Source organism: Phalacrocorax aristotelis, chromosome 14 (genome assembly GCF_949628215.1).
Source record: "Phalacrocorax aristotelis chromosome 14, bGulAri2.1, whole genome shotgun sequence".
NCBI lineage: Eukaryota > Metazoa > Chordata > Aves > Suliformes > Phalacrocoracidae > Phalacrocorax > Phalacrocorax aristotelis.
The window spans coordinates 14,194,114-14,215,025 of record NC_134289.1 but is presented as its reverse complement, the minus strand read 5'-3'; the positions used below and the strand labels follow the sequence as shown (position 1 = coordinate 14,215,025).

The following is a 20,912-nucleotide window of genomic DNA, read 5'->3' as shown; positions in this document are numbered from 1 at the left end:
CTGAGAAAATGCCATCTTATATGAGTTCTTACAATGGTTCATATTCACGTCTCGTAACTTAGCGCCTTCTTAACGGTCTTTTTTGTATCTTCTACAAGATGTTTTGTCTTGCATCACTTTGCCTGACAGAAATATTACTTACACTAAAATCCTTAATGTGAGATGTCCTATAAAGAAGTTGTTTCATTTAATAACATTCATTGTATTAGTTCCCCCTAAAGTAATCACTTTGATGAGAACACACTCTGTGTTCCTTTATTTGATCTGGGAATAAAATTATCTTGTCTTTACTTCAGTATCTCCTCCTTATTTTTTCTAGAATAAATAAACATGAAGCTGTCACTGCAGAGCAGGCACTGCCTCTCCCTGTTACAAACCTTTTGATTTCTGCGTTGAGAGAATTTTTCTGCACAATGATCCTTTCAGAATGTGCTTGAAGCGCTACATTTTCTTGCTTTCTTGTTTCCCGTGTAGATACATGAGTAATGACAGAGAGTTCCTGCTGTCCCACTAGATTATATGTCCTATGGAGTTTCCTATCCTTCTTATAGAACCGATCAGATTATTTATCACGACGAGATTACTTAATGTATCAGGCACTAATTTTAGTGCCATTGTTATTAGAGCAAACCAAGCCACCAGTTGCGAGATTTGAGCCCTTTTATCCCAGTAAAACACACTGCAGCCCTCTTCCATCAAGCCTTACTTAAAGGGCTTGATTTATGCACTCTTCACCTACACAGCTGTCACTAGCTGCAAACCCCCTGTTGTGTAGCTGAGTCCTCAGAGCTGTCCCCTAGACTTTGGTGAGGCCACAACTTCAGTTTTTCTGAAAGTCTTTGTAAGACAGAGGCTTCATTGCAAAATCTTTATGGTATGAGCTTTTCTTCTGCAGTGAAAAGACATTGAGGTATATCTACTTTCATTTTCATGAAGTAAAGGTTTGGGTAATTAATCTTTACCGAAGTATTTGGGTTAATCAAGTGCTGAGGGATGTTAACGATGGCGATTGCCCACTGTTTTTTCAGGCCAATGAAACAGCCGCTGCAGTCAGCCTTAGGCCGCACGTAACTTTACCTCAACCTCTTTCAGTGTAGAAGGAACATAGGCTGGAGAATAATGCTGACAACTTATATTGCTACATGGGGGTTTTATTATTATTTGGAGGATCAAACCATAAAACTACGCTAAATCTTGTCACTTCCTCCAGATGGTTATGCTACTGGCTGCCACATTCACCAAGGGGCTGCAATATCTGCTGCATGAATATTGGAGATCCTGGCCTAGAATGCGGTGGTTTCTTGGCAGTGCTAGCCCAAAGAACACAAGTCAAAAAGAAAAAAAAAATTTAAATCCAAATACTGTGGAAGAAATGTGTCTGTCACAGACAGATTATTATCTCTTCTAGAGCATGGTGACATCGCTTTGAATCCCAGCTCAGTATTACATCCACTCGCCTCCATTCCTCTCTAACCGTGGGCTTTCAAAAAAGCTGTGAACATGGATCACTGTTTGTGTGCTATATACACTTAATGTTCTAAACATTAACAAAATTCTCTATTAGAAAAAATAGGAAATCCTGGGTTTATTTCCTACAAGGGAGTCTAAAAAATTGGGAGATGTAAATGTTGTATGCTTTTCATTCTTTGGGGACATCAGTAAGGAACACCGATTTGCATGGTTCTGGAAGTCCAGACTGGTGATCTTTTTGAGACACCACCAAGGTTGCAGGGGATGTATTCAAATGAAATGTTATTCTTTGCAGGTTTCCTTCTAGCTTAGAAGACACCAAGCTCCTTTTTGCAACATGTTATGCTGGTGACCAGATAGTTCTAGGGGCTAATGAGGAGAGATAAAATGACAGTGAACCCTGTGACCATTTCACATCTAATCCAGGTAAGTATTGTTCATTTGATCTTTAATCTAGTATCTAATCGAAGTAGGTGTTGTTCGTTTAGTCTTTAATCTGGTAGCTATCTGATAAAGGCATATGAGAAATGAGTTGTCTGTGTCACTGCAATTTGCCAGAGAGTTGTAAGAAATAATCTTCCAAACTGATGTATTTATTTGGTAGCACCTGTGAAGAAGCTAGCGGCTCAACAGGAACCGAACCCTTGTCATCATTAGTCAAAGGACTGACACACTCAAAGGAAGAGAATAAATATGATGGGCTTTTTTCTGGCTTTCTTGCCTAAAGACCAGCACTTCTTTGTTCAAATAACATCTGAGAGCTTAGTTAAGGAGTGGAAAACTGGTGGCTTTACGGAGCAAAGAGAAATGCAGATGCTAGATACCTTCAGAGAAGATGGAAATGCATTTATCACCCATATGCAGAGCACCTGAGGCCAATTTCAAGCCCTGGGAAAAACAAAATACCAGATCCTCTACCACCTCCCCCCCCATTGTTGAGGGACACAATGCAACTGCGAGGTAAGGGTAAGTGGGCCCTAAGATCAGGTTTTTCATTTATCATAAAGAGAACATTTAGTTTTACTTACCTCTAGCTGATTTTCATCACTGTAGAGAGGATCACTGCTGGGAAACCGTCAATCACTCTTCTCACCCCACATGAGACTTTGGTGTTTATTTCAGCTGGAATCTTTTGTTGCTGTAGTTCAGAGGCCTGTATGTCCATTTCCCGCTTAAAACTGGAAAAGGAGGGTTCACAACTCGATATGTTTCCTCAGTGCCTTAGGAGGCTTTCAGGACCCTGCCATGTGCACTGCCAGGACCCATATTTGGTGCCCAAGCCCCATGCACTGTCACCAGAGCCCCACCAAAGCCAGCCCCCCACTGCCCCACAGGGCGGCTTCACCCCGGCTCCAAACTTCCCCAGGACTGAAAATACAGCTAAGTGTCGACAGCTCTCTTCGGCTTGGTAGCCCCAAATCATCCAACTCTGCTGAGGGGAGGGCTTTCTTTTTGTTTGTTTGTTTTCTTTCCTAATTCCCTTTAAGTTAGACAAACTGTAAGTGGATTAATATCAACAAAGAGCAAGCAACCTGTGTAGTATGGGAGCGAACATTATAGACTATGAGTTGAGGGACAGGGCTCAAAAGGCGGCAATTCAGCAGCCAGTCAGAATCACCAACTAAATTTTTCTTTACTTACTTTAGGGTTTTTAGTGCCCTCTGGAAGGACATCAACAAGATTTAGACACAAGCATATCACTACTGTAATGAACACTGACAAAAAAATTGAGGAACTGGAACAGGAGATGCATTTGCAATACTCCTTCTTTGGGAATTACTACCATAATTACACCAGTTTAGAAAGCAATACCTTTGTAAGTGCTTTTACCCCATCACGTATCACACTAGGGATTATAGCATTTTAATGACCTTGGTGGCTAAATTGTACAATATCTATTATAGTATGAAATTGAGAATTTTTGGCCCCACTGAGGCCATAGAAAATCTCCTACTGGCTTTGTTGGAACCAGCAAAATCCGTCCTAATTTTCCAGGTGTGACCAGCTCCAGTCACAGAATGGGCTTATATTTTCCTCATACTCTTAACATGCGAGCGAACTGATACTCTTCATATGCATATACTACAAATGCCCTGAATTTTATTTCACAAAAGATGTTATGACATGGAATACACTGTTTCTTCATGAAACATGCACCTTTTAATAGCAGTTACTGAAAGGGTGATATATACATCCCTATTTCTCCTGTCACCAAATAAAATGAAATTCATAGACCTGCTCTTAGCTAACATGATACACGTTTTATGGCTAAATAAGGCCTTGAAAATGAAAATCTTCTGCCCTTCTCATGAGGTATATAGATACAAATTAAATGAGCAAGTTACATTAAGGCACCTACAAACCTTGAAAAGGGTGTATTTGCTTGTTCATTCTTCCTAAAGATAATAAACTCACCTGTCAAACATCTTCTAGAGAGCAAGCCAAGGAAAGCAAACGCTGCCCTGCCTTAGCTTCCTTTATATGTTTTCAGTTTTCTGAAAATGGGGATATCTTCTGGAGATCGGACTGTAAGAGATTGATAGATACTTTAGGATCAGACCGCACCTGAAAAGGTAATAATTGATCCCTGGCCACTCCATGAACCACCATCTAGCGTGTGGTGCAATTTCAGAAGTAAATCAGAATAACTAGTTGAAAAACTAAAAGAGGTAAAAAAAACAAGCTCACTTTTCTTCAGCTTTAGAAAATATATGTTGTGTTAGAAAAGGCGTTAACTGACAACATGTTTTAACTGACATGGTGATAAATACGACCAAGCACTAACGTTTTCTCCAATATGCAAACTGCTTTTGCAAGAGCCTGGAGAGATTCCCACTGGTCTCTACAGGATTTGGCTTGAGCTCCTCTGCAGGAATTAGTTTGTGCCAGTGGAGGTAAATAGCCCCTTGCGGATGCTGCCGCTGCCGTGGAGGTATTTATTTTTATAATAACTTGTTGGCTGGTGCAGAGGCGGGAAGTCACAACCACAGCTCCTGCATGCAAAACTCCACAAGTTTCAACCTTATCGTTTAGAGCCCTTTGCAAGGATCAAAATGGCAAGAGCTATAAACTCGGGGGCCTGGCCACCAAACACCTCCTGCACCCCAACGGCCACTCGCCGTGCTTCTGGGAGCAGCTTCCTCCCAGCAGGCAAAGCCGACCCCTTGGACCACAGGGTAGTACAGGCTGAGGGCATCAGAAGATCGCGGGATTTTTCTGACTCATAGCAGAGCCAGTAAAATGCACTTCTTATGGAGGAGCCTCCCTCACTAGTCACAATTTCCAGTGGTTGCTCACACCACGTTACCATTCAGCGATCCTTTCTCTAGCTTGGCTCCTAGGCACCTCCTGGCTAACAGAGCCCAGCGCCATTTGAGGAGCTCTTCTAGCCTCCAAAATTGTCACCAAATTTCTCTGTTCTGACTTTCAAAGCAAGTAGAAAAACAGGAGAGAAGCACAGCTCTCTATCCACCACGTTGAAGGAAAGAAGGGCAGGATAGTCACTGGCTACATTTCATTACTCAAAGAAGAAATGAGATTATCCTCCTTCCCTTGCCAGACTCCAGCACTTGAAGAAAACTGAAATGGAAATAAGACTGAAAGGGCCTTTGATAATGACACAGCACTTTCTCATCACGTGCACTCTTTTATCAGCACTTACAGACATTTGAGCACAGAGTGGAGCCCTGTAGAATTGGCTGGTTTTCACATTTTAAGGATTGTTTTCCTACTTATTTCCTGTTTTCTTACCAGCAGCCCCAACGACATCCAGAACCTAGATAATAATTGCTTGGTATCTCTGCCAGCTTTGTTTAAACTCCCTTTTCTACTCTTTAAACAAGATTGGAGCTCCACTTATTCCCCTTCTGATACATAACTTAAGCAAAACTTGACTTGAGGCCAACAATATCTTAAAAAGGAGACAGAAATCTTGGTCAGAATAGGAAACAGGTAATTCTGCTGCTGTTGCAAGTGCTGGAACATAGGCTTAGCATTTGCTAATAACTTTCTCCAGCTGCCAGTTACTTGTTCAAAATGAAACACATATACTGCAGGGGAAAGAAGGCTGATGTGTTTCTAAGTTAAAAGAAATGTTGTCAAACATCTGGGTGCCACCTGGTAGCCTTAACCAAAATTTTTCCCTCCTCCCAGCTGTTGCTTGCCTTGCTATGCATCCGTTGGTTGCCCCGTCCACTCCCGCTCTGGTTGCGTTGCAGTGGTTGTGCACCTATAGCACGACGCCAGGATCTGTAGGCTTCACTTCATTTTCACCGAGTCCAAACTCCCATTGGAGCTCACCTGGGGAAGCAGTCAGAAAAAGTGACCGAGAGCCTCAAAACGCAGTTCGGAGCATCGGAGTCCTCTGGGATCCAGGAGGAACCGAACCCCTTCTGCAGCACGTAACCTCCATGGAAAATCATGAGCCCCCTGAATATCCACCCAGCCGAACAGGAAAGCCTATGTTAGTGTTGGACAGCTGTAACACCTTCATGATTTGTGAACAGAAAACATCAAAGGCCACTGAATCTCAGAGTCCTAGCTCCCTCTCCTGGCAGAGCACTGTAGTGGTAACAGAAACGGGGGCTGTGCGGGGTGCTCCCCCCGGGACAAAGAGGCCTGACCGAGCTGCAGTTCTGCAAAGCGGGGTGCCGAGGAACCGGGCCCCCAGCGAGCAGTGGCTCCTCTCCGCGAGGAGCCCGGCGGTAGTAGCGCAGATATAGCTCTACCAGCAGATTAATGCAGGATTAGCAAAGGCAAAATCTATTCTAGTGAAGAACATCTGCGACATAGCTTTAGCTGCATAAGAAATATGTACTTGAGCACAGATAAAACTTCATTGCTGCGCATTATCTGCAGTCCTTAAGGTCGGGGGTAGTGCAATTTATTCTCTAATGCTTTGATACCAGGCTGACTCATGTGCAACTGTGCCGTGACTCCTTTCCAACACCACAGCCTTCCTCTGTTTGCTGTTTTCTGTAAACTCCGAGCCCACAGAGTGCTTCCCCAGACTGTAACTTACTCCTCGAGAAACACACATCTACCTGGCTGGGTATGAACTTGTCACTCCAGTGAGTAATGTACAACACAAGGGCTCTCGTCGGTAGTCTCCAGCCCTCCAGAAGCATATGTTGCATTGCCATATGTGAAGGCACAGCTTATCGCCCCTACATCCCGAGAAGCATCCACGGCATCCCTGCTTAGAAAAACACCTGCTGGCACCAGGTCCTTGGGTGTGCCATCTGTGGCGGCACCAGAGGTGGAAGCGTGACACCTGCTATCTTGGCCCAGGGCTGAGCCAGGGTCCTTCAGAGAATGAGCTGGCTCCTACAGTTGCAGAAGTCTGCGGGGGCTCACGCCGGGCCACCGAGAGCAACCCGACCTGCAAGTGCTCCACGGCACTGCAGCACCGGCTCCTTCCATGGCATGGTGGGAGCCCAACTCAGCACCGCCACTGCTGTAGAGAGGTTCATCTAGTTTGGCCATCTCAGCTGTTGTCCATGAGCAGCTTGTGTTGGGTACACCAACAGTTTAGCTCTGTAGTGTTTTGCTTCAGTTATTTGGTGTTTCCACACCAAGGGTGGCTGAAGTCAACCGAAAGCTTCCCTAGTAAGTGGGTGGGCTTGGCCTGCCAGGGGCAGGACCTGTTAGCATCAGCCCTTCTCCGTTCCTGCTGCTTCTGTGGAGAAAGTGGAAACGAGGTTTCCTGTACAAGTCAAACAGCAGCTCTCTTAGCTGTTCACAGTGGTCTTTTTTTAGAGGATGATTTGAGGGCTTTTTCAGTTTTTGGCAATGGATTTATAGCTCTTGTTTACGAGGAGCAGGAGGCAGCTCACAGATGTGCATGCTGCTTTCTGTTGTGATTGTGTTTTCTTCTAGGTTTCGTGCCAGTGCAGTTTTCCCAGGCGATGGTCCTCTGCAGGTCAGTGGCTTGCTTCAGGAGACCGCTCCGCTCTCCAGCACTGACTACAGCTCCTGCTTAAATGGCAAGGCCTTAAGTATGCTCTTACAGGTTCGTAAAACAAAGCTAAAGCTGCACAGAAGGCATTTAGTCAAGCTGAGACTGCGGCTCATAAAACATCTCATTATAAGTTAACCATCCTGGTCGTAGGAGAGTTGCTGTGTATTAGTCAGAATTAAATTATTGTTTCTTCCTCAGGGAGAGAAACGGAGATACTGAAGAAGGGAAAGACAAAGGGGAAAGTATCGTTCTGGGTATTGCATAGATCTCTAAACTTCGCTACAAGATTTTACCAGCACACTCATCGATTTCATGTTAGGTATCGTAAGTGACTTATCTTTGCATTACTATAATGCAAAATTTTCTCAGAGAAACGAAGGTCCCTCTCCTGCAAATGCTCACACATTTCCTTAGTCAGCTTCATTCCTGCACGCATCACTAGGCTGCGGTTGTATGCTGTCCTGCAAACTGCGAGGTTATTAGTCGCTCAAAACTCACTTCAGTTAAAGATGCTATAAGAAAAGGTAAGACTTTCTGTGACCTGAAAACTAGTGGTTTCATTTTCTTCCATATCTCTCTTCAGTATTCTGTCCCTAGCAGCTATTATGTTCCTGTGATACAACCAGAGCTCAATATTAATATACTGTATTCTGGAATATGTCTCACAACCGATCATTAAGTGTTGGCACTTATTCCCAGCTTACGCAGCATTACTAATGTTAACTGATTCTATCTAGTTATGTTTGTTCAGTCTGTTTTTCAGACTGAGGATATATTTACAGACACCTGAAGATGCTCCTGATTTTTCTCATAACATTATCTTTTAAAGCTATACCTCCTTTTCTCACTTTGTACTTGTTTTCTTGAAGTATAGAAAGAATATCTACATAGTTGAAGTTCTGCTTCCCCACAGTTCAGGCTTTGGTCCCTTGTCTAATAGTCTGTCTTGCAACACAGTGAGCACTGAAAGAAGGGGATGTTACACCTAATGCACTTTTCATTTTTGTTTACCTATTTTCATCTGCTCTCCAACCAGAGTAGGTAAGCCATCTTAAATTTGAGAAATAGTTTGTGGTCTCAGGTGGAGAAAGGGAAGATGAGTCAGTAAGGGCAAAAGTTTCCAACACTGAAGAGCAGTGGATGAAGTGGTGGCGTCAGTCCTTCTGACCAGCAGCGATCCCAGGCTGAATTCCTCCTCTGGACCTGAAAGTCTGCCTTTGCTGAGTCAACAGGGCTTGCTCTCACCACCATTACGTGTGTACGAAGCCCTGGTCACATCCCTGGCTACGCAGGCGGTTTATGTCAATATACGAGGTGATTGATAGGTGTTTTGTAGGCATGAGAACAGCGAGCAGACAACTCACTAAGATTTGTAAGCGATCATAAAAGGATGTGGGAAAGTTCTCTGTCAATTGGGGTCCTTAAAGTGGAGCTGGTCATCTTTCAGAAAGGCACAGTCCAATTCAGCTAGAAGTGGTTAGAGCTGATACCGAAATTATGGGGCAAAATAATTGTATGGCTGCTTCTATCCTTTAGGCCAGATTAGATGCTGGTCTCCTTTAACCTCCTGTTTTTTTACCCGAGGAGGGTGGTATGTATGCCCGTAGGCACACATGGTAGACTGTAACTCAGTACTAACTCCGGGTTTTTTTGGTTTTGCAGAGCTGTGCATCTCTGGGTAGAGCGGTCATTCTGCCTCCCAAGTACCTGTTCAGGAAGAGATCTTAAAACACATAGTTTCATGTAAAAAAAAAAAATGCAGCCTTTTGCCTCCAGCAGCAGCTGATCTAGTAGGAGAGAGCTGCTCACACCTTGACCGGTTTGGCCACACAGCTTGCTCGGTAAGGACAGACCAGCGTGCTTATACTGGTGCCAGGAATATTGCTACTGATTGTGCTCACTGAACCATGTTATATCAGCTGCATCCATGTCAGAGGAGCATGTCCAAGGCAAGTTACGGCTAACAAGGCCCTATTTGAGGGAAAAAATAAGACCACAGTGAGATTTATGACGATTTCAAGGACAGAATAAGCAGTATGAACAGATGAGCCCCAAAGAATGGTAAGGTGCTCTTTACATACAAATATTTCCAGTGACAGAAAAAAAAAAGAGAGAGAGAAAAAAATCAGAAAATGAGAGAGTGAACTATAACAAACAGTTCTCCTAAGCAGAGAGAACTTCCTTTCTGAGTTTCCCATGGGATTCAGCTGAATGGGGGAAGATAAAAAAAAAGAAAGAGCAGAAAGTGCTTGCAACACAGAACAAACCTTGAGTGCCAAGAACATGCTCCAGATTTTTTAAAGATGCCTGGCTCTTATCTCAGCCCTGATTCATCACAGTTTACTCCCAGAATTACTCAGAATTCAAGGACCTTGCTCCTATGGGGTTAATGGGTTACATTCAGCATTGAAACCCACGACAAAAATAGCTGTTTAATTATTCAGTCCGGACTGGTTTTAGTGGTTAATGGAAATAAAAATAGCAACAGCAACAATTACATTGTTTTATATTTTGTAGGTGAAATGATTATTTTTTTTTCTTTTAACTGCATAATGCAGGACCTTGCACAGGGAGGAGGGGGCCCATACAGAGGAGGGGTTGAGCTGCTTGTGACACAAAAGATTAGCGTGCCCGTGACTGAAGAGGAGAAAAAGGAAAACACCGACATAAAAGTGACAGTAGAGGTGAAGAATTGTGGTGAATATGTAATGCACCACTGAAAAGATGCAGGGGAAAACACACCAAACTGAAAGTCTTATCATATCTATCCTGCTACTCCAAAGCAGGAAATAATTTGAAGGGAAGAAGCTGCCCTTCTCCTTGGCTCATGTCACATGTTCATAAACACAGGCAAGAAAAAGGCTAAAGTGATACCATTACCATAATTAGCATCTTTGGTCAAAAAATGTGGCGGTGGTTTTCCACCGTGCATTTTGTTCGGGCAGCCATTGCGGCTGGTACCAACCGGGAGCCAACAGCACATACTGCCGCTGCTCCAGGAGCAAGCGCCGTAAGTCAAAGCACATTGTAAACACAGGAGCACCTAGAGGTATTATCCAGCGTCCCTCTTACAATGAATTTGTGGGTAACCAACCAAAGATACAGCGTCAAACCGGTGCTGGCAAACGTATGCCACTCCACTAGCAAACAAAGCCAATTTAGCATCAGTAGGTCTAAATGTAGGGTTTCTGCTAAGGGTCAGCCACAGCATTTCATTACTTGAGCCCTGTTTTGAAAGCGTGATGTGGCAGTAGGGTGGAAATAGGCCAAAGAAACAAACAGGAGCATTTTAAGCCCAAATCATCACCAAATGCAACACTGCTGTGCAAAGGGGATGTCAAATTAGGGTAATCATTCCCAAGCCTCATCAGCTTCCAGTCTTGCTGCGGCTGCCCAGGGGATGGGCTATGGACAGGGCTCTGCTGGCCGGAGGAGGCTGTAAATCCCTGGTTTAACAGGTATCTGTTTGGGTTTGGATAAAGCTTAAAGCAAAGCAGGTTAAATGATTTGCTCAGCTGATGAAAACTAGCAGTCCCGGTCACTAGTCTCTTGCCTTCTCACTCTGATTTGCTGTGGTAACTGGCCTGCCTCAGTAGAAGCGGGGGGTTAGGTCAAAACATATTTTTCACTTTAAAAAACTTCTAAAAAAATCCTTTTCACCTGTGAAGTACGCAAGCCAGAGCTATTTAAAAGGCTATGATTGGGTTCAAATTCTGATTCATCTCCAGTTTTCTATCCCTTCCTCTGTTCCCCCTCATTACATCATTGAAAAAGAGGGGAGCAAAAAGGAAAAAAAAGTAATGGGAAAAAAATGCTAAAATAACCATAAATTGGTTTTCATCTTTTTTCTAAATATTTGGGAAAGTTGGGATTATTTCTTGAAATTTCTAAAACCCAGGAAAAAAAATTTAACTGTATGCCTTGCTTTTTTCACCGTGGTATTTCGTACTGCTCACCGAGCAGATTAAGGGTAATATTTGGATAACCTGGGAATAAGAGGATGGTGGTGTGTTCTTTGTAGAATTAACATAAAGGGCGCATTGTCACCCTCGTATTGAAGGAGCGCTAGGGTGTGAGTGTTTCGTGTTCGGCACAGAAGATAAAGGGTTACTGCCTGCGTGGCACTAGGTGTAAGGGTTTGTTCTGCAGGTGACAGTGGAGGAAAGGGAGTGCTTGTGTCGCAGACGGAAAAGGATTGCCGTGCAAATGATGCTCAAGGAGAAGGATCAGACCACGTATAACACGGGGAAGGGAGATCATCATACATATGTCACGGAAGGAGCAGGGCAGTGTGACACAGGGCAGCAAGGATTCTTTGGAAGTCAGCAAGAAAATAAAAAAAGAGAAGAGGGACTACAATTGTGCAAGGGTGGCTGGAAGACAAGGTTTCCTATGGGCAAAAATAAGAAAGAAAGAAAGAGATGGCACTATTCCTAAGTAAAAAAGTACAGCTTATTCCATCACAGAGCACCTAAACTTTTTTCAGACAAAACAGGGCGCTGTGCCGCTCATGAGTTTAAAGGAATACATGGTTTTCACACATACTTTGAGCAATAATTAAATAATGGTATCTCAGAAAGATATTTTGTCATCTTAACATCAACTCCCCTACCGATAAGGAGTTGGCTCCCTCTTAGCCTTTTTTTTCCTTATCCCTCCAGTAAGTAATTGCCTCACATATCCTTCTCAAGAAATCAGAATATTGTTCCCAGAGATGCAGAGTAGACCAGAGGTGAGACTGGGTGCAGCAGGCAAGCGCTGCAGGTCCTAGTTAGGAATCCCAGTCTCCCAGCTCCACGATAGATGGCTCGTATCTACATAGGAATAGAGAAGCAGTGCAAGCCTAAGCAGATGATTTTTTTGTTGTTTTTTTTTTTTCCTTAAACAAAAGAAAATTTAAAAATATCCTTCTCCATAAGAAATATATGTATGGCACAAAAGGGGTTTCACTTTCCTTGCGATATCAGGGAGAGGTGGTTCAGACATCCATGCAAGCAGAGATTTACATCTCCACATTGCAGTGGCCACCAAACCCCCAGCTTCAGCTGCGCTTTTGGAAGACTTTATAGGTAAGGGCACATGTTAGGGCTGTGGTGTGGTGCACTGCGTTGGCTTTGTATCACGGGAAGGGAAGGTAACGTGAAAATGGGAATTATTTCTACCGTTATTATGTCAGTTTCTGGTTTGAGGCTTCCCAGTTATTTGGGGATTTTTTTGTTTTCACATGATGACGCTGACATCCAGTTAGTCATAACAAGTCACTCTCAAACGCAGTGCAACACTTTGTACCAGGAACTGCATTTCAGAGAAGGTGAAGCCGGGGTCAAACGCATTCCTGTTAATTGTACCGACTGCAGGAGAGTTATTCCGTGATTGAATTTGCTCTCTGATGTTAAAGGGGGTAGCTGCTAATTGCTTTTAAGGAGGACCCAGAAAAATGACTGGGGGCTGGACAGTAACTCCCTGCCCAAGCCCAACAGGCGCACGCTCACGTGCACACACGCAAGATAAGCTCTGCTAATCTTTTGGGGGAGCGCGGCGTGCGAGGAGGATGTGCGGGTCAAACTATGCGAGGGCTTGGAGGGGATGAACACGAACAACCGGTGATGGAAAATGAGTTTCCATACGTTCATTCATTTTCTACTGTTGGTACTGACTGCGTAGAAGAAATCTACCAGATTGAGCTGATTTCCTCAAAGCTGCCACCGGCACAGCGGCATGGTCACCAGCTTATTTCTGCGGTGTTCCTACAGTGCTCTGACCGTCCTCAGTCTCCACAAAACCTACATCTACTATTACCATGATCCCACCAGGCAGCGTATAGGTTGCCCTCCTGATCTGACCTTTTCTCACAGTTTTACTGTTTATCCAATCTGTAAGATCTCTTTGAGCTGAAAATTTCACAGAACAAGGAGAGCCACACAAGCTCTAGTTTGTGCAAAATATCACAGAGGAGTCCTGGCTTATTAATGTGCAATGTCAAAAGGACAGCCAAACTCTGCTCCTCCACTCTAATTTATGTCAGAGTGAGCATCAGTTCATGATCCTGTTGTAATTATTTCCTTTTTTTTCACTTTTGCCAAAAATCTTTGCCCCCCAAACCTTTCCTACTCAGATGTTCAAGTTCTGAAAATTGCCTGGAAGGGCATCTTGTATTCTAAATATTTCCGTTGGCTGAGTCGTCCTGCACCTTGCTGCTGACAGGAGCGCAGCCCTGCAGAGGAAGGGGAATTGTCTGGAGTTTGGCAAGGCTTGGCAGCTTCCTACATGAGGAATTATATGGGGGAGATCTAGGAGGATGGCTTTGCTAAACTTCCTCAAGCTTGGGCTGAAAACTGTGAACTAAGAAACTAGACAGAAATTTGCAACAACCTGAAAGTACTTGGCTTGCAGAGCTCTTACTAGTGGCCACCTTAGGAGATGAAGGAATCTACAGTTTATCTTGTTTTAAGAATTATTCTATCCCTCTAGGAAAGAAACAGAGCCTGTAAATAAGATTTCAGCTGACAGAAGTTTTATTCTGAGTTCTTTGGGAGGATGTAGCGAAGCTGTCAGACTGACTGTCTGCATTGAGCTCCATCTGTCATTTTCCTTTGCCTGCTGTTTCTTACCACTGGGTGCAGGCTCCCATTTGAAGCCCTTGGCTTTTGAGAGGGTGCAGCTCCTAATGCTCAGGTAAACTGCTGCAAGAATGCTGCTTTCAGTATGCTTTTGCTAAAATAGACCATGAAGGAGGGAGGAAATGGCCCTAACAATTGAAATTTAGCAGGTCTGGCTCACTGCTCAGTGAAGTCGATGGGAGACTTTCCATTGGCCTCAAAAGGAAGGGAATTGGGCATAAGGACCAACACGAGCAGTGTAATTCTGAATGATACATGACAAATTTGAAACATGCTTGTAACAGGTAAAGGTTACCTGAAAGTGACTTAAATAAGATCGGCTTCTAAAACTTTCTTACAAAGGCTCCGCAAAATACCCCAGTATTTCGGCTGCCATTTGCCCATGCCAGAGTGTGGCGGGGCTCAGGCTTCAGCGCGTGTTTCCCAGGAGGGAGGCAGTGCCTGCGGGGAAAGTTTGGACTGGACTCTGGAGAAACTCAAAGTTTTGACCTCAAGCTTGTCTAGTTTAGAATGAGTCAATGTTGACTTGAATCTGATATCTGTAAGCAAAATCAACCTAATCCTCTCGAACGAAAAATGTGATCACCAACCACATGCAAACAGCGTCAACGCTGCCTTACAAGCAGAGCGACAAACTATCCGAGGTGCTGTTTCTTGTGCTACTGCAGGGCGCCCAGGACTGGGGGAAAGTGCCTGGCACTGGCCCCATAGAGGCTGTGGTTTGAGGGTGGGAATAATTTAGCTTATCATTAGGTCCACCTTTTACCAAGACTTCTTCCCCAGGTAGAAACAGCAAAGACAAGCAGCAGTATGCCTGCTTTTCTGTTAGGTAAATGCCTAACAAGGTGTGTTTGCTTGCAAAGGAACCCAGCGTGACCTGGTGGTCTGGTGGCACAGAGTTCCTCCCAGATTTTGCTCTACCCGCAGGCTGGTATTTTGCAATGCAAGGTTTCATTTCAGACCCACTGCTCAGAAAGACATTTGAAAGCAAGGCAGAGGGAAATAATTTCCTCGTTAACTCACCTGTGTTGCGAGGGATTCTGTTTTCTCTGTTAAAGATGATGAAATTGCTAACCCCAACAGCTCCCTGCCCTTCATTTAGGGATTAGTGACTTCATCAACACAAGCAGAACAAACACAGAGCGCTGAACTTGGATCTGGCAAGTTTAAAGCCTCCTAGTCTGAGATGAGAAAGCAGGGAAATGCTCAAGCAGTGACAGTATTTGAGCCTTTTAATGAATGAAGGGACCTACAAGCTAGCGATAAAGGCTTGGGAGCCAGTCGGCCAAGCCCATCCCCGGTGTAAACCTGGTATTCTTCCAATTCAAACAACAGAAAAGGGGCAAACAAGACAAATCCTTGGTAGCAAATGTGATTAGATGAAGCAAACAGTAAAGACTCCCCTGTAACTGCAGTTCATAACGCAATTAGTTTCTTAACAGCTTCACCATTCAGACGGCCTCTTCCCTGGCGCAGTGCCACGCCAGCCAAATAAATCAGCTTTACATACACTACTGTCAGTCAGATCTGCAGCTCCAGACCTCCGCAGCTAAACTGGAAGGATCAGTTGAAAAAGAGAAGAAAGAGAGGCTTGAATAGGTAGGTGGGAACAGGGCAATGAGGAAAGGCGGCTGTAGCCAGCTAGGACGGGGCTAGTACCTGGAGGTATCCAAGAGCCCCTGCAGAATAGACGGGCTTGCCAAAGGCAGTTTGTAAGCGAAGGCCCTCATATCTCTGGCCCCGTTGTTGACATTAAATGGGATCGTTTGGAATAATGGTGAAGTAGAATGCATATTTAATTAGCGAAATCAATGAACCCAAATGATTGGGAGGGGCCAAATCATTAAGACCCGGCTCCTGCTGCCCCCGCTCAGCAGTGTTTCAGCCCGCCGGCGTGCGGGCGCGTCTGGTGCGCGGCACGTCGCAGCAAAGCAGGGCTCACTTTTGCGGTTGCTTTTTGCACGTGGAAGTGCTGTGAAGGGAACGGTGAGCAGGCTGCGCTCTCACGTGAAAGCTGCTATTGTCAGAAATGAGAGCAATCGCTAGGAAAAAAAAGCGATGGCTCCGCACCAGGGCAAACCCGAAACTGTCAGGCTCTGGGGTCAGTCACAAACGGGCACGGTCACAACGCGCGGCCTCATTGGGCCCTTAAAAAAAGCAGGATAAAAGAACAATCTTGATAATTTTTTTTTTCACAGCAGCATTGCTTTTGGAAGCTGGCTGAAAGTTGTTTGACAGAATCCTTTTTGCCTGTAAACATAATTTTGTCAAAAAAAATTTACCACTGTGTATGACAATTACGGGGTGGGGGGGGGGGGGAATCACAGTGGAGGTTTTCCTGATATGTTTTGGGGTTTATTTCAGTATTGCCATCTCTGTGTTTGTTTTGTCTCATGTGATTTTAGAAAGTGTAGAGCAGAAAAATGGAAGTAAAAATCAGCACCTAACATCTGAGTGAGTCAAAGCAAACAATGCCAACGTTTCATTACACCGGGCGTTCTCACTTTATTTTCTTTTGGGTTTTTTATAGACTGAAATAAAAAGAAAAAAAAAGTTTTTTCTTGGACAACTCTGTTACTTAGTGCTCAGGTAACTCTAGGAAAATGTCCCCTGACTTCATACAAGCAGATTTAAAATGGGGGCTGGGTTATTTTAGGTGCTTACAGACAGGGAAGCAGAGTTGACATTTTCTGTAAAATACGCAAGAGCTAGCTGACAAAAACATCAAATTTTGCATTAAGAAACCTTGTAAGTCTGTTTGGTTTGTGGTTGTGGGGTCGGGGCGGGGGAGGTATGAAAATTACCCAATAAAATGCATCACAAAAACAGCGTGCTGATCTGAAACAAGAAAAGAAATTATTTAAATTCTTTGGAAAAGCTTGACTAGGTACCGTGCCTCACAGCTCCCCTAGAACACTGTGGAAAGGAAGGAATTTTCTTGCAACAACATTTTGGGATTAACCAAGCTATTTTGCCCAAGGCATGAGTTAAGGTACTGTCTTATTTAACACAATTCGTGTTACTGTTTGCATAAGAAATCATACTCCGCAACTATTTCTAGTGTAATATCACTGAAGTCAGTGAGTTTACACCAAGGATGACTTTGCCCTCATCCTGTTTTTTTCACTTTATTTATTTACCTAGGAAACCAGAATTGCCCCCACTTACTTATTTATCAGGTCTAAAACTTTGGCACCACTTTGGAAAAGCATTAGAAGGTGATTGCGAGAGTTCCTGCTCAAGTTGATACCTGTCAACCTAAAGCAGTGCAACAGTCGTGATCATTTCAATTGATACTTCTGGATGAAATGATCTGGCCTGCAAGCCAGCTGAATTAAATATAAAAAGTAGCATTTGCATATTAATACCGAATTTCTCCACTTGAATCCCTGCAGTGGAACTACCATTGACTCATAATCCAGATCCTGAGGTACTTCTGGTAGTACGAAGACTTTGTGGCCTGTGTTTGGCTTCTGTGGGAACGGCTTGTGGCTTTCTGAAGGCAAGACACTCACCCTGTCTTGTGGCAGTCTTTGCTTCTTTATCTAAAACAAAGGGGTGTGGGTTTCTGACATGTGGAAGAGAAAAGATATTGGTCTACAAATAAATCTAAAGCCTTACAAAGACACTTTTCAGTATTCCTAAGATGTTGTTAAATTCATCTGTCATCAGATCTAAAGGTATTTTAGGATATGTTTAATTTACTGGAAGAAATGGACCTACCCTTTAAAACTGAGCCAGCGTTCTGTGTAATGCTGATGATTTCCAAGTTACAGCTGATAAAAATATAGTTGAAAATTATTTTTAAATTCTTAGCTGTATTGATCTTCTTACTTGTTATTATAAATTCTCATATTTTGACATGTTTTAACCAGCGATGCTGAAACTGAATCCACAGAGAGTTAGGACTTTTCACAACAGCCCCAACCCAGAATCCATCGAGCCTCATGGGTTTTTGGGTTTGGGTTCCTTTTTCCCTCCCTGTACATACCTAGGAAGCAAAGATATTCATCACAAGAACCAACCATACAGACCAAGACTTCAATCTTATTTACAACAGTATAAATCAAAGTAACTTCACCGAGGCCAAGGGAGTTACTCTGGGTTTATACTTATCAGTGTAACAAATATAAAGCATGAATTAGTGCCAGTTAGGATGTTGTTCGGTTGTTTTTCCATTGAAAACAAGATGAAAGTTTTTTCATTTGCAATAAAAAATTTTCTATTGTTTTTACATGCATCTTCAGTGAAATGTATATTAAGTTTTGAACAGAATTCCCACTCTCTATGTGTGCTGGTTTTGGCCGGGATAGAGTTAATTTTCTTCACTGTAGCCAGTACGGGGCTGTGGTTTGGATTTGTGCTGAAATCAGTGTGGATAACCCAGGGATGTGTTAGTTCCTGCCAAGCAGGGCTTGCACAGAGCCAAGGCCTTTCCTGCCCCTCACCCCACCCCACCAGCGAGGGGCTGGGGGGGCACAAGAGGCTGGGAGGGGACACGGCCGGGACAGTGACCCCAGCTGACCCCAGGGATGTCCCACACCACACGGCGCCATGCTCAGCACATACAGCTGGGGGAAGGAAGGGGGAAGGGGGACGTTGGGAGGGATGGCGTTTGCCGTCCCCAGCCACCGTTAGGCGTGACGGAGCCCTGCTCTCCTGGGGGTGGCTGAGCACCCCCTGCCCGTGGGGAGGGGGAAGGGACTCCTCGGTTTGCTGTGCTCGTGTGCGCGGCTTCTGCTTTACCTGTTAGACTGGCTTTATCTCAGCCCAGGAGCTTTCTCGCTCTCACCCTTCCGATTCCCTCCCCCCTCCCACTGCGGGGCAGTGAGCGAGCGGCTGCGCGGGGCTGAGTTTCTGGCTGGAGTTGAACCACCACACTACGAAAAAATTGAATTTTATATTTCTACAAAGAATTCCAGCTACCTGAAAGCTATTTTCTTCAGGCAAACTGCTCTGATGGAAATTTTCTAGCCTGCTGTAAGCCTAACTCCTAACTCATACAAATAAGACGCCGCTCAGCAGATGCTCAGGAAAGAGCAAGCCAGTGAGCAAGCACGCATGCATCCTCATGCGGTTACACTTGAGGTTCTTGGTGTCGAAAACAGGCAGGATGGGGCAGTAGCTAAGGTGGTATGAGAGCTATAAGAGTAATTGGAATTTAGTTCAGTACTGCGCCTAGGTTTTGTTTCCAGGAAAATAAAACCATACCAAATTTCATTTCAGATTAGATACACCAGTACTATGTTGACTCCTAAGGACACCTTCCTGAGCAGCCCTTACCCTGGCTGTTGTGAAGTCTAGCTCCTTTTTAAGTGGAAAATGAAAATTTTTAGCACTAGAAAATGTTGAACTGCATAGCTGTAACTATTCATGAAGTTTGAACTGAATTTTGTAGATCTGAAACCACTTTTCCCAGTGAATAAGCTGATTGCATGAGAAAAACTTGAATCCAAGGAAGTCTCAGAAACCTCGGCTGAGGATCCGGCTCGCTCTGTCACTGAGGATGTGTCGTCTAGGCCAGACCTTCACAGGAATATGGCTCCTAGAAAAGCAGTATTTTGAAGAACTCAGCCACAGTGTCTCTGTATTAATTCTATAATTCTATCATTGGATAAATATATGAAGGACTGGTTGAATTAAGGTATCTGCACAAATCTAAAGAGCACGGCCAAGACCTGATGTAGTGCTTTCTTCACTGGAAGTGAATTTCCACATAGACAAACACAGGATTTCCTGCAGAATACTAAAACCCCTTCTATTCCCGGGTCATGTCTAATTCCCCTCCTGTTTTCTAGGTGCGAGGACCAACACCGCACAGCGCTGGATCCTTCCCTCCTTTGTAGCCCTGCTTTGTGAGCCGCTGAGGACCGAGGCCCGGCAGCGTTCCCCACGGCGGGCCGCCGTCTATCGAGGGAGATGGATGGGCTCTGCTCCCAGCCGCTCCCAATGCTCCCGCCTCGCCGGGAAACGGCCAGACCCGCTGAATTTCAGCCATTGAGCCCTTCCCCTCCCTCCTTCCCTCTCTCCCGCTTTCTTTCCCGCGTGGCCTGAGGGTTTGCCTGGCTGAGAGGCTGCCTTGCTGTGGGCAGGCTTTGACTGCAGCTCCTGGTGCTGGGGGGAGAAGTGGGCGCAGCGAGGGCTGCGGGCTGGGCTGAGTTTGCAGCGCCGGCTTTCCGCGAATGGAAGTCGTCACAATAAACATAAATAATTTTAAAACCCCAAGCGGCTGTAGCTGCTGTCGGAGCCATTCCATAGTAGCCGAGTGCATCTGCTTTTTCTCACCTCCAAAGCGAATCAATACGGCTTTAAATGATTTCCCTGATGCCTGGATTTCTTGCCTTGCACTGATGTTAGCCCAGCCACGCTACTGCCTGGTCATTCCTACCTCGCCTTTTCAGTCTCTCTCCCCTAGCTGCTTCTCGTTGCCTTCTCTTATTATACGTACAAAATGCTCACTGGAGCAGCTCGGTGTTGCTCCTGTGTCATTTCCTCTCACACACATATTTGCCGTCACTTGCAGCCACACAGACTCTCACCACAGTGCCCTAACGCATACGGTGCCTGCCTGCATCTCCATCCCTCTCCCCCGTACCGCACGCGCTGCCTAGCTGATCGCTGCCTAAGCCACATCTGCTTATCAGGAGTTTTTCTTCCTATGCTGTGGTTAGTGAGGAAGCGCTCATGTTTACCTGCAACCCTGTCTGTCAAAGATATTTGTACTTAAAAAAAAATAAATTTTAAAATTAAATAATCTCTTGAGTTCTGGGTTTTCTTCTCTCTCCCAGACACCTCCCCCCCTTGGGGCAGGCACGTATGAGTGTAAACCTATCACTAGTGCTAAAAATAAGAGACCTCCACAC

The 20,912-nt window shown here is 44.6% G+C and overlaps 1 long non-coding RNA gene across 1 annotated transcript in view; it reads left to right on the top strand.

Annotated features, from left to right (window-relative positions):
* Positions 1 to 20,212, top strand: part of LOC142064538 (uncharacterized) — a 257,272-nt gene extending 237,060 nt beyond the window's left edge. Inside the window, exons 3-6 of the long non-coding RNA XR_012663144.1 lie at positions 1,766 to 1,896; positions 7,348 to 7,480; positions 7,628 to 7,753; positions 19,848 to 20,212. This is a non-coding gene — a long non-coding RNA (uncharacterized LOC142064538). The remainder of the gene's footprint in view (positions 1 to 1,765; positions 1,897 to 7,347; positions 7,481 to 7,627; positions 7,754 to 19,847) is intronic.
* The last annotated feature ends 700 nt before the right edge of the window (positions 20,213 to 20,912 follow it).